We start from the raw sequence: 15,987 nt of genomic DNA, 5'->3' as shown, positions 1-15,987 counted from the left end.
AAAAAATCTTTTTCAGAAATAGATAATGCTTCTGAAGAACTAACTTATGAAGACACAGGAATAACTTTTCCATCCTGTGAATTTAGTACTAAACATCAACATTATTAATTTGTAGTTATAAACGCAAGGCACCTGATTTGTTTTGCTTCCTATTTCACATCAATTGCCCAAATAATAGTGCAGCAAAATTTGAAGAAAGCAAATTCCAAACTCATTTATTTTGATATTTGTCTAAGAATAGGTAAATTTCAGATGTTACAGTATACTGCTTAGACACTTAGCAGATGGCCATGGTTCACAAATTCTTCTTCAGATCCCTCATATAAAAGCAATAAAGGCTGAAATGGGTTTCCTGTTAGTGCCAATAATAAACCTCCTATTGACTACCATGGTGCGAATCAGGCTGAGCATGCATGGGAAAGAATCTGACCACACAACCTGCTGTGAGGAATGTAAATGAGCATGTGTTATCTACATGTGAGTGTCAGAGGAAAATGTAATTTGAATTACATATTTGGTCTGCAAATTTCTAGCAGAACTAATTTTTCTATGTTTACTTACTGCTTTGGAGAAACAGAAATATAAACATCCAAAAATCGCAATTCTTTTCATCTCTCTTGCTCCTTTATTACCAAGGTGTCTTTTCCTCAAAAATTGAAAGCTTCAGTGTGTTCTTCAGTTCTTTCTGACTATAAGGGGTTTGTTTATTGAATCAAAACAAGAAAAATAATACCGATGATGTATCTAACAACAGGATGAGATCAGCACCACTTTTGTATAGAATGCTGGATATCAAGTATTTACGGTAAACAACAGGCAATAAAGTCAAAATCTGAAACACTCTAAAAAATATTACTGAAAAATCACTCCTACAAGAAACAGAAAAAGGCTTCCTTGCCACTCACACTGCCAGGATCATTACTACAGCTTACAATTCATTCACCATGTGTTCTGATTTATCCTCAGGAAGGAAGGCAGCTGGGAATAGGTTGTATGAATTTTTCATGCTGTGGGAATGTGCTCTAGTTTCTGTGGCAACTCAGGGAAGTCCTTGTGTCATACACTTTTATCCCACATGCAGTGCCATCAATTCAGACATGTGCAGCAAGTCTGTCACTTCCCTGAAGCACCAGTCCCACTGGCCAGAAATGTTGGAGTAGAAACAACAGTATTAAAGAAAGGGATATAACTCACTTCTGTAGCTACACAACATTGTCTTCTTTATAGGTCTTTATATTCTGTTTCAGAACTCTGGCCCAGTTCTCAGAAAACATATCTTATTGTGCAGAGATACACATTTAGAGTTTTACTAAAGTGAATTAATCAAACCACTTTTAGCATCTCCCAGCAAAGGTTTTTACTATTCTTTTTTTCCATAAAATATTCCTTTATTTACTCATGGTTTTGTTTCATTTTGGAACTTCCAAGGATTTTCTGAAGGCCTTTCTGCATATCAAAAATCCCTGAGAGGCCCTTCTTTAACACAGAAAGTTGCATCGGATCCAAAAGGATCTCTTAAAAATTATCTACTATTCTCTGAAACAAAAACATATACATATATATATATTTAAAGAAATTGGAAGAAAGAGCTTGGATAAGTAAAACTAATCTTTTAGTACCAAAATTTGACAGCATCAGCTGAGAGGTTAATTAAAGGTTAATTCCACTAACTGAAATGGTAAGCAAAAGTACAGTTACTCTTGTAATGATAGCTAGACTGTGACCTGAGTAAGGACCGTAAACATTCTGTTGCTGACCCATATCATAGGCTAAATAGCTAATTCAAAGATATTGCTAAAATTTATGGCTTCAGTTTCACTTTTTAATGTGCTAGAATTTCTTTTATTTCATTTCATCTCATATTTACTTGATGGTTAATGCATCCTATGGATATTTAACTCATGCATAAACCATTCAGTGCATACTTGCAAAGTTCTGTGTATCTCAGAGATATTTAGATGAAATATCTAACTCTTAACATCAAAGTTCATCCTGAAGGAGAAGGCAATCATGCTAGTTACTCAGTGTTCCAGTATAGCAAATGGAAAGACCACCTTGTTGCCACAATTTAATCCTGAAAGCACAGGGAACCAGAATGCAATAATCCATTCCATAAATGGAATAAGTATGTTTGAAAAGTAGTTGTTATACAAATTCTTATAACTAGGAACCTTCTTTTAATTTAGTCTAAATTTACATAGGCCAGTATTTATCTCACATTATTATAACATTATTGTCCTTTGGCTTACATAACTCTACCCTCTCTTTACATTCCTCTTTGTCTTCCCATCATATTTCTAAAAAGGTGTTATATATTTTATAGGGTTTTGTTTGTTTGGTTGGTTTTTTCATGACGGAGGACCCAAACTCTTTTGGCATCTCTTATAATTTCTAAGAATAATAACAATATTGGCAAAAATCAGGTGAATACCTATTTAGAAGGTAAATGGAAAAACAAAGGGTAAAAGCATTTGTTTTGTTGACTTGGCATAGGGCACCCATATTGGGACACATGATACCCACATATGGTCAAAGCAGATTCTTCCTCTATTCAAGATCCCACATTCTTTCTTGCAGTTAGCTGTTTTCCATCCATATAAACAGAAACATTAAATATGGATCTTAAAATGGCCAGTATCTTAGTGTCTGCTGCCTTCAGTCTCTGCTTCAAGAGAGGCCAAAGAGGGATTGAAACCAGCCTCCCACATCACATTTAGTGAAAAAACTATTAAGGAAGAGGAGGCAAAGAAAACAGAGCAGAGGGATGCAGAAAAATGATTAATTATGGAAAACTGTGCTTGAACAGCATTCATCCTGAAGCCAGTGGAAGCTGTCTAACCTTTATTATCCCTATCAAAACACTGAAATCCCTACTGAAGTCAAATTATGCTTATAATGATGTGCTCAGCAGCTTTAATACATTGCTGTATGAGTTGTGTGATCCTTCCTAAAAACAGTATTGCTGGATGACCCTAATAATCCAACTACTGGCAGAGAATAAGTGAGCCCGTTCCCACACTTCTCCCTCAGTTGCAGCTGCCTGCTGTGTTAAGTGAATCTGAGTTGGCCCTCTGTGATTTTGCAGGGTTCTGGACTGGCAAGAATCAAACCAAATGTTCCCTTGTTTTCTACAGAATCCTCCTCAAGCCACCTCTTCCCTGCCACCATCAACCTGTGATAAACTCACCCAAAACAACTGCTTTCCAAACAATTTACAGAAGTTCGTACTCTGGTTTTTCTTTTCTACAGTATCCTTATTGAGCAGTACAGTATTGCCTCTCCAATTTTATTTTTGTTTCTGTTTCCTGCCCTCACCTCCCCTTTATTTTAACTAGGGTCTACTGGACAGATCTTCAAAGGATCCAGCTTGAGAGAGGCAAAGGATAATTGCTCCGTTATCCCAGTACACTGGCTGAGGAGCAATTATACTCAGTTAGAAAGGGGTGTAAGAACAGGCCTCCATAGCTCTTGAAGGAGAGCTCAAGAGGGAAGAGCCAGAAACCATAACGTAGAAAAGGTTTATGTTACTCTGAAAACAAAATAAAATACTATTCTTCTGGAAACACTGTTTTTTCAGTAAAGCAGACATTAAGAGCTGGCATCACCACAAACATCGCAATAGTCCCTTGAAGATAACCCTGTGTTTAGTTTCATGTTTGTTCCCTAAGCAGGATAGTATCCTTCATCTTTAACAGTATTGGCAATACTAACCCTTTCCCCAGGAGCTCATACAGTATGACAATGTCTTCCTGGACTATTGTGAAGTACATCTACAGAATATCAATGTTATTTTAAACCAACCATTACATTTCAAGATGTTTAGGATCTTTCCTCTTAAAGGAAACAAAATGAAAAACTACCAGTATTTTGTTTCCCCTTTCCTTTAACAGAATTTAATATGAACCTTACAGAGTCAGACTGAAAATATGACTTGCAGGTTAACCTCAGCTGGCAGCTATGCACCACACAGTCACTTGCACACTGCACCACCTCCAGAGAGAATAGGGGTAGAGCAAAACAGGAAGAGCAAAAGCAAGAGAAGTCCTGGGCTGATAGAAAGAGAGATTAATAAGTGAAGGAAAGAGGAAGAAAAAAGAAAAAAAATTAGCCACAAACAATCACTCACCATCTCCCACAAGCAGAACGATGATCAGCCATTCTTAGAGAAATGTTTACCTTCCTGGAAATCACCCTTCCCTCAGTTTTTATTGCTGAGGCATGGTATTATATGACATGGAATATCCCTTTGGTCATTTGGGACAGTTGTTCTTGTTGAATCCCCTCCTAACTCCTTGCACACCCCTAGCCTGCTTGATGGGGGAGCAGAGTTGGAGAAAAAGAGAATGCCTTGACACTGCAAAAGTGCTGCTCAGCAATAGCCAAAACATCGTTTTATCAACACTGTTTTAGTCACAGATCCAAAACACAGCACCATATGGGCTGCTGTGAAGAAAATTAACTACATCCCAGCCAGACCCAGTACAATCTCCACCCCTTATTCCATACCATTTATGTCATTGTCAAGCCACACAATCCAACACATCCAATACATGCTCATTAACCCACCCTTTTCCTGTCCTTTGACGTATACACAGATATCATTCTGTTATGCTATGGGCCATATCCATAAAATCTCTACTGAATTAATTTCATCCATGACTTGGTTTCTATCTGTTATGGTGGTCACCCAGGACAGGAGATATGGTATATTATATTGAGTTATTAGGCACCAAAGCCAGATCAGGCCAGGTCAGTGCTGCACTAGCATAGCTTCTTGCAAGACTCATCCTTCATTGATTCAGATGATTCCTGTTGTAGTACTTCCTATAACATATAACTCAAACCATGGGTTATTTTATTCCAAGGTTAGATCTCCTTGAGGTACACACTGGATTTCCCAGTCCTTCCACATTATTCACCAAATGCACCCAGGTCCTTGAGTGAAAGCAATCCCAGAAGTGGGTTTATCTTTTCTGAAGGGAGAAGCAACCCGTGCTGTCTTTCCCAGCCATTTCCCTACATGTGCTATGAGGAACTTATCTCCCCCTGTAGTATGTAAGGAGTTTGCTTGGTCAGAGCCAGGTCAGTTATTTGATCCTCTGGTATTAACCAGACAAAAAGCTTCTGCTAAATTTGCAGCCTAGTGCTTGTATGTCCCAGCATCCATCGCATTCAGCGCAGTCCGCTGTGTTATTCAATCTTTCTGAAGGCTGGTCTGCAATAATGAAGTGTGAAGCATCCAATCAATGCCATGTTTCTTGGCCTATGTGCTTGTGAGGTTGTTTCCAAAATAAGTTCCACTGGTTGATTTGACCTTTTGTGGGGTGTCATACCACCACAGAACTTGCTTTTCAAGACCGAAGATGCTGTTTTGGATGGGCTACAGGGTGTTTCCAGTCATCTGATGGTCACCTCCACTATGATATACATGTGATGCTTGGTGGGTTTGTTGCAGTGTGATATAATCAATCTGCCAGGCCACGCCATATTGATGTGCAGATGCTATCCTCTATACAGATAGGCTTTTGTGGCTTGGCTTTCTTGATTATGTTTTGCATTCATGAATAACTTGTGCAATGTCTTGGGTGGTCAGATCCACCCCTCAACCATAAGCCCATATGTACATTGCACCGCTCTCTAGGTGTCCCAATGTTATATGGGCCCACTGGGCTATGAATAATGCACACTTATGTTCCCAGTTCAGGTCCACCTGAGCCACTTTGATTCTGGCATGCCATTCTACTTGCTTACTGTTTCAATGTTCTTCAGTGGCACAGCTCTTAGGCACACAGCATCTACATGATGTATCTTTACAAGGCTCTCTACCTGGCAGAAATGTCTTGCCATACTGCAACAGACCAGATGGGTTTAGTTCTGCACTGCCAGTTGGTCAATTTCCATTGATGTAGCCACCCCTACTGGGCATTTGCCACCATTTATGAATCAATACAGAGACAGAGTACTGACCATTTTTCTTGTTTGGCAGTCTCTATGGCCAGCTGCTTTCACTGCTGTGAACTGACTTGATTCACCTTTTCCTTTGACATTTTCAGCAACTTGTCATGTGGGACTCCACAAAGCATAGAATCATAGAATAATACAATAGTTAGGGTTGGAAGGGACCTTTAAAGGTCATCTAATTCAACCCTCCTACAGCGACCAGGGACATCTTCAACTAGATCAGGTTGCTAAAAGCCCCGTCCAACCTGACCTTGGAGCATCTTTCCACCTCCAATGGACCCATTAGTAAACAGCATATTGCTTTTCATTCTCTGGTGACTTATTATACAGTGGAGCCTCCTCAGCACAGGTCACTTCTTTGGATGATACTTTGAAATGTCTGCCTTCTGGCCAGTCCATGATCTTTTTCAGGACTCCAGGGCAATTGGGGTTCCCCATTCAAACTCACTGTGTCATCAGTGCTACCCATTTACTCCACATTATGTTGGTTCCATGATGTGTAATGGGGACCCTTCCTTTGAACATTCAGCACAGCACAGGCTATTGCGGTGCCAAGAGCAGCTGCACTTCTATACTAACTACTTTTGAAGTGGCTCAACCTCCCTCATACACTTCTAATATCTCTTTTTCATTTGGGGTGTAGAAGACCTTAGATACTCTATATTCCAAGCTCCAAAACCCTAGATGTGAACTTCAGGTCTCTCTGAGTGCTTTCTGCCAGAGACTCCAGGTAGAGTTATGCTCCCTGACTGTGGTGCAGAGCATATTTCTTACATCTGATCCTGTCGGGACTGGCCCAAGGGCTACCTCATGAACTATGTCCTTTTTGATCTACTCAAAGATTTGTCACTGCTGGGGGCAAAATTTTTTTCTTTTGAGTGACTTGATAGAGAGGACTCACAATCTGACTGTCTGTTGGCAGCCGAGCACCACAGCTGCTTGTTCAGTCTACATTGGCCAGCTGTGTAATGCTCAGCTGCCAACTGAGGTTAACCCACAACAATGATTATTCTCAGTCATATTTATGATGCCATATTCTGGAAAGAGTGCAGTTAATTTCACTGAGGCTGTTGAAGGAACTGGACAATATTCAGTATAATTAAAGGCTTAGAGACCATAAGAATAAATGTCAAGACAATGGCATTATAATCTATATTGCTGCTTCAGATCAGACATAAATGGTTCCGAATTTTACATACTATAACAGCTTTTAAAATACTCTTACCTATCCTCATATCACTGAACTTACTAAATTTGAAACTGAATTCTTTCACTCTCAAAAACATGTTCTGTACCTGAAGAAAGAAACAGGTAAAAACAGAAATGCTGTATTTCCAATGCACAGAAGTTGAGTTGCCATATGTATTAACTCCTTAGCCTGTTACTACCTAAGGAAAATGTTCCTTGATTTTTCTGCTCACAGACGCAGGGAGATTGAACAATGTAAGGAGGCAAGGTTGAGATATATCTGCAATTTTGGAAAAGTCTGCACTACGTAATGGCTGCAACATGGGTTTATATGCTCAAGCTAAGTTATTTTTTCCCCCTCCTTGGTAAAATACTAAAAGCAAAACCCCAGGGATAAGATTAGCACCCCAGACCTTGCAAACTTTCTTCAGTTGTAAATTTTTGCTTCCAAGGTTAGCCTATGCCAGCGACGGTTGTTTGATGCTAGTATTTAATCTAGTGAAATGAAAGCTATGGGCACACACAGCCATTCACCTTGCAATACTATTTTTGGGAAGGACCACACAACTCATACAGAAATCTATTAAGGCTGCTGAGCACATCATTATAAGCATAATTTTACTTCATCAGGGATTTAAGAGTTTGGATAAGAATAATAAAGATTAGACAGCTTCCACTGGCTGGATGAATGCTATTCAAGCACAGTTTTCCATAATTAATCACTTTTCTGCATCCCTCTGCTTTGTTTTCTTTGCCTCCTCTTCCTTAACAGTTTTTTTCACTAAATGAGACTGCTACAGCTGTGATTTCTTTTCAATGACAGTACCTTTCTCAAAAGTCTGAACCACAGGCAGCAGGTACATATTACTCCATAATAACATCACTTTACTAACAAGGAGCGATTATGAGAACGAAACAGCTGTCATACTTGTTATCAAATACATTCTTTCATTGTTTAAGAAAACACCCTTAAACTGTGATCTAATACAAAACCTCAAATATAATAATCTAACATCTGCCGCAAAGTAATTTGATTCAAAGTCCTCAAAGATTTAACAAAATATGTTTTAAGAATATGAAGTACATGTACACACTGAAAACTTAATAGATATTGATGGTGTTACTCTTTAACAGACTCCAGATGCTGTTGTAAATCTTATGTAGTTTTATTATCAGTAGATAGGAAAATAAGTGATCTATAGCTGATTTTTCTTTTTGCATTGTAAAATATCACAAAAAGAAAAAAGAAATGAGATAAATCCCCCCAACAAAAGAGAATCCCTAAGCAACAGCAAAATAGAAAATTCTCTTTTAATAGAATGGGATGGAAACATGATCTTTGAAAAAATCTTCAAACTGAAATTACTTGATGATCATATGTTTTGGGTTTTGCATTGATTTTTCACTGATGTAGTAACAATTAATTTAAATTGCTTAAATATGTACAAAGGAAATTCTCCCTTTATGGTTTCAGTAAAGGACATCAGTAAACAGATTTAATATATGCCAATAAAAGTTAACATTTTCATGTATTTTATAATGGGAGGCGGTAAATAGATTCAATATACATTAACACTCTCAGTCTCCCTTAAAATACATACGTTCAGTTCCATGTGTATGTTTACAACAGAGGAAAACTGCAAAGATTTTCAGAGTATTTGGCAACACATGCTCACTCTTTATAGGTTATAGAGGAGTCCTAAAACAAATGGATCCAGATGGCTATTCTGCCTCCTCCATCATGTGGGAATATAGAAACTGGACATGGCAAATACGTCTGGAAAGGTCACCTTCACAGGCCGTTGTACAGCTATCACCAGACCTATTGAAATAGTCACTCTTTTACTGCTACTTTTTTCTTGTGCATAGAGGGTAGAAAATATATCTATTTAATCATATATCCATAAACCTCAGACGCCTATTTCTTAGACTATTCACTTCTGCTTAAGGTGTTCTTATTCAACTGTTTTGGAGGAAGATTGGGGCTACTCTGCTCTCCACGGGTAGAATAAAAGAGCAGGATTTGACATTGTGAAGCTCTTTACACCTATGCATGTAAACTAAAGGAAAATCTATCTTTAGCATCCTGCAATCTAACAGAAGAAGGATTAAAAATTGTTCCTGATGAAGAAGAGCAAATGGATAACTTCTCTATCTTTTGGCAGATTTAAAAGGTGGAGGGAAAAAAACCCCAAACACAACAACACTACTACCACTTTCCTTCTGAATAAGGAGATTACAAAATATATAGTATCTTCAAATTCAGGCATTGGTAAGTATGTATGTTTTACATAGCTTCAGAATACAGAGACAAAGATAAACTTCAAGTTATCAGAGTTTACCCAATGGCAGAACCACTTATACATAATGCTTTAAGATCTGGTCTCCTAGAGTTAATGAATTCATCGTTAAGTTTTATTGTTGAATTCACTAACAGATTTATAGTACTTCATAAAAAATATTTTCTGTTCCTTTCTTCCTAATTTTGCTTTATCTCATAGAACACACATTTAGGCACCATGTAGCTGGTGAGCTTGTCCCAGCATTCAATTAATGTGCATGATAAATCACAAAATGCCACAAATGGAAAACTGCACTTTGTAATAATGCAATAATGATTTTGTATCCTATATCCTCCAACGCTGAGAAGTAAAATTGACTCTGTCCGTATACTGCTGCCTTCATTTCTATATATAAACCCCACTTACACACAAGTCCCATCAGAATGATCCAGAAGGGAATGTGCCCCCCTTTTTCAAACCTGAAGTAAATTAGGCTTTATGGAAGGGAATTATTACAGTCCCAGGGGACAGAACTCAGCTACCTCCTCTAAGCCATAGGTGTAGAGCTAATTTTGTTTCTCCACAAAGACTTTCCTTCCTTCAGGCTAGAGCAGGTGTCAAAGCTCCTCCATCTAACTTCCTGTCTGAGTCCTCTGACTTTCTGCAGCTCACCCTGGCCCAGACCCAGCACAGCAGGGAAGGTCCACGGTGCCACACCTGCATAACATGTGGCACAAGGCAGGTGAGCCACTAAGGTTTTGATGGTCCAGACTTCTCTGAACCCTTGAGGATAGAATGCGTTTCTCCCTCTAATATGGAAATAGTTTCCCAACTGCTTAGCAGGTGCATAAATCGTATTATGGCATTCATCCCAGTGCCATAACACAGATGCAGTTTCAGTTTACTGTTTATCTTGGCTTACACATCAGAATTATGTCCTCAATCACCCTTCATTCACTTCAGTTTCATTCAAGTAGATAAGCTTATAATGCAGTAGTGAAATTACAGATCTATTATCCACAATGTATGTGTGTGTTGCCAGTGCTGAGTATGCAGACATCAGTAAGAAGAAATTCATGGTTGGATTTCTCAATAATTTTGCTTGAAGCATACAACCTGCTCAAACTGAAGAACTCCAAAGAGATACAAACTTTAATAAACACACATACTACTTAATCTGTGTTGAATCATTGCTTAAATTTATGAAAAAGAACAAGCCAAGTGTCTATCTCCACTTCACACTATAAGAAATAGAAAAACAAAATATGAGCAGTTAAATAGTTTAAACTTCATCCATGTGATTTCATAAGTATGAAATTTACTTCATTTTATATTTTGATTTTAAAAAATCACAGCTAGAAATAGCTTAAATAGCAATATCCGTTTCCAGCCAGAAAATCCAAATATTACTTGTATGTAGTTAAACCTTTTAATCCCAAAATAAGATGCAAAGTCCCTGAAAGAATAAATAAATTTAAAAATCAGAGGAATGATTCTTCCTGATTGTTAGATGTTGATGCGTATGAGCACTAGGAGAAGATTTATATTATTTTTATATTTCCCATATAAATTATATCCAGGTATTGGCATATAAATTTAAATAATCCTCAGAAAAATCAGTATTTCCATAGCAGGGAATTTTCTGCAGATTCAAAAGTAGAATGTGGATCTCTTATTTATTTTTCATTTCTCTGCATAGAGGATCTTTTCTCTAATCACTGTGTTTGTTTGGAATGTATTCCTAAAAATAGAAGCAAATTAAATGATTTGTCTTTACAGCTCATCACTTTTATCTAATCAGAGTGCCTTCGATACTGATTTCTATTGTAGTTCACCTATTTATATTGCATTTGCTTTGCTGGGGGGTTTTTTTGTTGTTTTTTTTCTTGGCTACATGCTTACTATTGGTGATGGTTTAGTTTAAACATAAATTGTCCTTCTGTAGCTCATGGCTTCTCTTGATGGAAGAACCAAATAAACCTCATAACTGAGAGCCATAAACTACAGAAAAGTAGAAATACAGCCCCCACTGACTTCCTGAAGTCAGCTGGAACTAAGACAGCCAGGAGCTGATCAGATCGATTCCTAAACATACAAAAGTAATAATGCTAGATTTATGAATCCACACACATTTTTTTTCTTGTTTGTTTGTTTGGTTTTTAACAAATTATAACACAGAACTCCCTTTTCTCTGTAAGATGTGGAGAGTGGGAAGGAGAGAGGTCTCATTCAAACATGAAGTGTCTTAAATAACAGCGTAGGGGAATGCAGAAAATGACAAGGCAAAGAAATTGTTTTCTGTATCAATGCTGGGGTTTTTTTCAAGGGTATTTCTGTAGAAAGTTGTATTGCTACAAACATCCATTTTCAGGAGGTCATAACACAGATAGAAGAATTTGCTTGAGGCCAAAACACAGTAGACAATACTGCCAACCTTAGGACTGCATCAGGAGAGAGGTTTCTGGTGAGGACATGGAAGTACTAGTGTCATTAGAGCATAACTGCATGGCACAGTTATATTCACCTAGTAATTACAGTTGAAGCATTCTGAAGGGGAAGGGCAGGATTATGACCAGTCTATTTTAAGAGAGAATGCTAGAAAAGCCTTATTTATTTAGTTGAGTTTAAGTAAAAAATTGCTGAGAGGGATATATTTGCTGTTTATAAAGACATTGGGGTAAAACGAAAAGACAAGTAAGTACTATCTTAGTGTGGTGGGTTGACCTTGGCTGTCCTCCAATGCCCACAAAGCCTCCCCTTTCTCAACAGAACTGGAGAAGGAATCATGATGAAAAAGCTTGTGGGTCAAGATAAGAACAGGGAAATCACTCACCAGTTACTGTCATGGACAAAACAGACTCGACCTGGGAAAATTAATTTATTGCCAGTCAATAATAGAGTAGGATAGTGAGAAATAAGAACAAAACTAAAAACACCTTCCCTCACCTGCATCTCCCCTCCCTTCATCCCAAACTCATCTTCACTCCTAACTCTTCTACCTCCTCCACCTGATTGGCGCAGGGGAGTGGAGAATGTGGGTTATGGTTAGTCCGTAACCCTTAGTTTCTGCTTCTCCTTCTTCCTCACACTCTTCCCCTGCTCCAGCATGGTGTCCCTTCCACAGCAGATAGTCCTTCACGACCTAGTCCAACATGGGTCCTTACCATGGGCTGTAGTTCTTCACAAACTGCTCCAGCATGGGTCTTTTCTGTGGGCTATAGTCCATAGCTGGAGCTATGGACTTCTGTTTGCAATAGCTCCAGCATCTTAGTCAGCCAAGAACTGCAACAGATAAGCCGAAAGTTCCTTTCCTGTCTTATAACCCCGTGTGCATTACTGCCAGCAGGATATTAATACATTTCAACATCTATCAATCTATCTTTTTTTTTTTTTTTTTTTTTAGTTTTTCAGTTGAGGAGTTTCTAATTTTACTTGACAGCAGATAAACAGAGTTTCCTCTGAGTAAATGGTGGCAAACCTAAGGGTCGGTCCTAAAATAAATGGGCTCAGAAAATCAGAAGTCATCAGCGCTAAATAAGTAACATAAAACTTATGTTTGCTGGATTCGGTGAATCACACATTTCACCCAGCATGACAAACAGAAAAAAGAAAGGTCAGATCAGGACTATCATCAAACATACAAAGAAAGGCTTTACAAAAAAACCCCCAACAGATAATTGGAATAGTGCCTGCAATCTGCAAAGAGGATCTAATTTTGTATGGACTGGGTAAAAAGTAAAAGAGAATTAATCTTGTCTCCTTGCCATTCTCCTCAAGGTCAACTGTTTTATTTTAGTGAGATGGCATCAAGAAATTTCAATGTCCTCTTTTGTGAGACACTAAGGCATTTAGAATTCATTTATTGTTTGTTTTGATGAGGCAAGATATGTGAGTGACAATAATGCTTAACACATTTTGAAGGAAAGCTTAACAGCATCAATTCCAGCAGGTTGATGTAAGTTCACTGTAAGTGACAAGGCCATCCACATAGAAGAAAACAACTTCCCAAACCTCCAAATGTCAGTAAAAGCTATGCAGACTACACAACAACAAGGACAGGCAATTCCAGTTTTCGCAAATCATCTTCACATTACCCATCCAGTAATTGCTGGGTGCTCAATTAATCATCCATGTTTGTGCATGTATGGAAAAGACATTTAAGATCATCGAGTCCAACTGTTAACATAACACTGCCAAGTCCACCACTAAAGCATGTCCCTTAGTGCCACATCTATATCTTTTAAATACTTCCAGGGATGGTGTCTTAACCACTTCCCTGGGCAGCCTGTTCCAGTACTTGACAACCTTTTCAGTGAAGAAATTTTTCCTAATATCCAATCTAAAGCTTCCCTGGCACAACTTTAGGCCATTTCCTCTTGTTCTATTGCTTGTTACTTGGGAGAAGAGGCTGACACCCACCTTGCTACAAGCTCCTTTCAGGCAGTTGTAGAGAGTGATAAGGTCTGCTCTGAGCCTCCTTATCTCCAGGCTAAACAACCCCCGTCCCCTCAGCTGCTCCTCATAAGACTTGTGCTCTAGACCCTTCACCGGCTTTGTTGACCTTTGGACAAGCTTCAGCACCTCAAAGTCTTTCTTGTTGTGAGGGGCCCAAAACTGAGCACAGTATTTGACGTGCAGCCTCACCAGTGCTGACTACAGGGGAACAATCACTTCCCTAGTCCTGCTGGCCACACTATTTCTATCCCTTGCAGAAGATCTAACAAATTTTGCTTTTCTTATTTTCAATGTTGCACTTCGCATTCATTAATCTTTACTCAGGAAGGAAAAAACCTCACTTTTCTATGCAAGTTCTCCCATCAGCCTCTGGATTCATTAATTTTTCTCTAAAACTTCCAATAATTTCTCAGCATTTCTGACACTGTAATCATCTGACTGAAATTACCTGAGGAATTCTGTGTGGGTTTTTAAATTTTGTATCAAGAATTACATAATAAGACATATGAATATTCATCTATGGTCCACAGCTACAGTCCACAATCAGCCCTGTCAGTCATAAATTACTGTCTGCTTCATCATAGATCTTTCTTGATATTTTTACACCTCAGTATTTGCATAAGTCTTTTGGGACCTTGTCGGTGCAATATTTTTAACACAGGAACAAAGGGGGGTCTGGATCGCTCAAAAACAAAAAGGGGGATTTGTGGAATCGCTGGAAAACAACGAACATGTTATGAGCAATCCAGACTGAGTGGCCTCACTGTAACAACAGGCTGCAGCTGTGTTCAAGGACATAAGCAAGGCTGAAATAGATTGAGAAACTACATTCCTGGCCAAAAGATAAAGAAGTTGGACTGTCGAAAACAGGATGCCTACCTAGTGGGAGAGCAGCGCTTGGACACCACACCAGGACCAATCATAGAGGGCAAAAGGGCGCGTGAACAAGTAGCTTTAGCCTATTAGCAATAAGATAGCAGCGCGTGAAGCTTGTGATAGTGTATAAATTGCTGTGTATCCTTTAATAAAGTGGCATCAACTTGATCACATTGATCGTCTAAGTTGTGTCCGGGACTTCCACATCAACAGGACCTTATCACCTAATCTAGTGAAGCCAATGGTAGATCTGTCTTTGATGTAATGCTCACAGAAATAATCCCCTGAATTGGAAATATCAAATGTATATGTCTCAAATGTGTCTGGAAGCAAATGAGGGTCGAAACCCTTGTTGCAGAATATGTTGGGATGTATAAAAGAAATAATGTGTTGGTTTCTTAACCTGTCCTCTGAAAGATAATCTTTGGAGATTAAAAACCAACTTGGCATGTATTATTTGAACATCTATTTTACTTAGTATAAAATCAATTTACTGTTTATTTTGAGGTCATAACATCAGATCAGACTGAAAATGTTGTTTAGTCTCATTTATGAACTGGAAATTATTGCATTTGTGTGTAAAAAAGCTTAATCTGCAAGGCATAATGTGACAACAAGTAATTAAAATCAGCATTTTTCTGTCACACTTCTTCATGATCAGCAGTTTTTGTCTCCATGTTACACCATCTAATAGTTCTGAATTAGCTATTACAAAAAAAGATAAAGCACCCCATCTAACATGGATGTCCCAGTGACCAAGATTTATAGGATAGCTCTGAACTAAGTTCCTCATTCTTTCTTAAACGTCAAGAAGTTGAGTTTCATGACTATCACATGAGTCACGAGCCATGACTTTACATCTGTTCTTTTCATTATCACTATATCAGTATGCAAATGTAGTTCCTGCCTGCTCACATCTTAGTTCAGTCTACCTGTTAATTACATAGCAATGTTATAACGTAAGAACCTCCACCCTGAGTTTCACATTTTGATTTGTATAACTTTAAACACATTAGTGTAAACATTTATCAAAATATTCCATATAAAGACTAAATTCATTTTTATAGTCTAACAAGGTCCCATGGCTGAAGCTGTAAATCCATCATGTCATCACTACCACATAGCTCTATGGCTGTAGCCCTCCAGTCTACAATTCAATTCACTGACTGGTGCAGCCATGGATGACAACAGAAAACCTACCATATTCTGCATATTGTCGTAGTGA

General features: G+C 38.3%; 1 long non-coding RNA gene across 1 annotated transcript in view; it reads left to right on the top strand.

Annotated features, from left to right (window-relative positions):
• Positions 1–14,930, top strand: part of LOC141949933 (uncharacterized) — a 730,729-nt gene extending 715,799 nt beyond the window's left edge. Inside the window, exon 2 of the long non-coding RNA XR_012630895.1 lies at positions 14,886–14,930. This is a non-coding gene — a long non-coding RNA (uncharacterized LOC141949933). The remainder of the gene's footprint in view (positions 1–14,885) is intronic.
• The last annotated feature ends 1,057 nt before the right edge of the window (positions 14,931–15,987 follow it).

The sequence above is a fragment of the Strix uralensis genome, chromosome 1 (genome assembly GCF_047716275.1).
Source record: "Strix uralensis isolate ZFMK-TIS-50842 chromosome 1, bStrUra1, whole genome shotgun sequence".
In the NCBI taxonomy this organism is placed as follows: domain Eukaryota; kingdom Metazoa; phylum Chordata; class Aves; order Strigiformes; family Strigidae; genus Strix; species Strix uralensis.
This window is presented reverse-complemented; position numbering and strand designations above follow the sequence as displayed.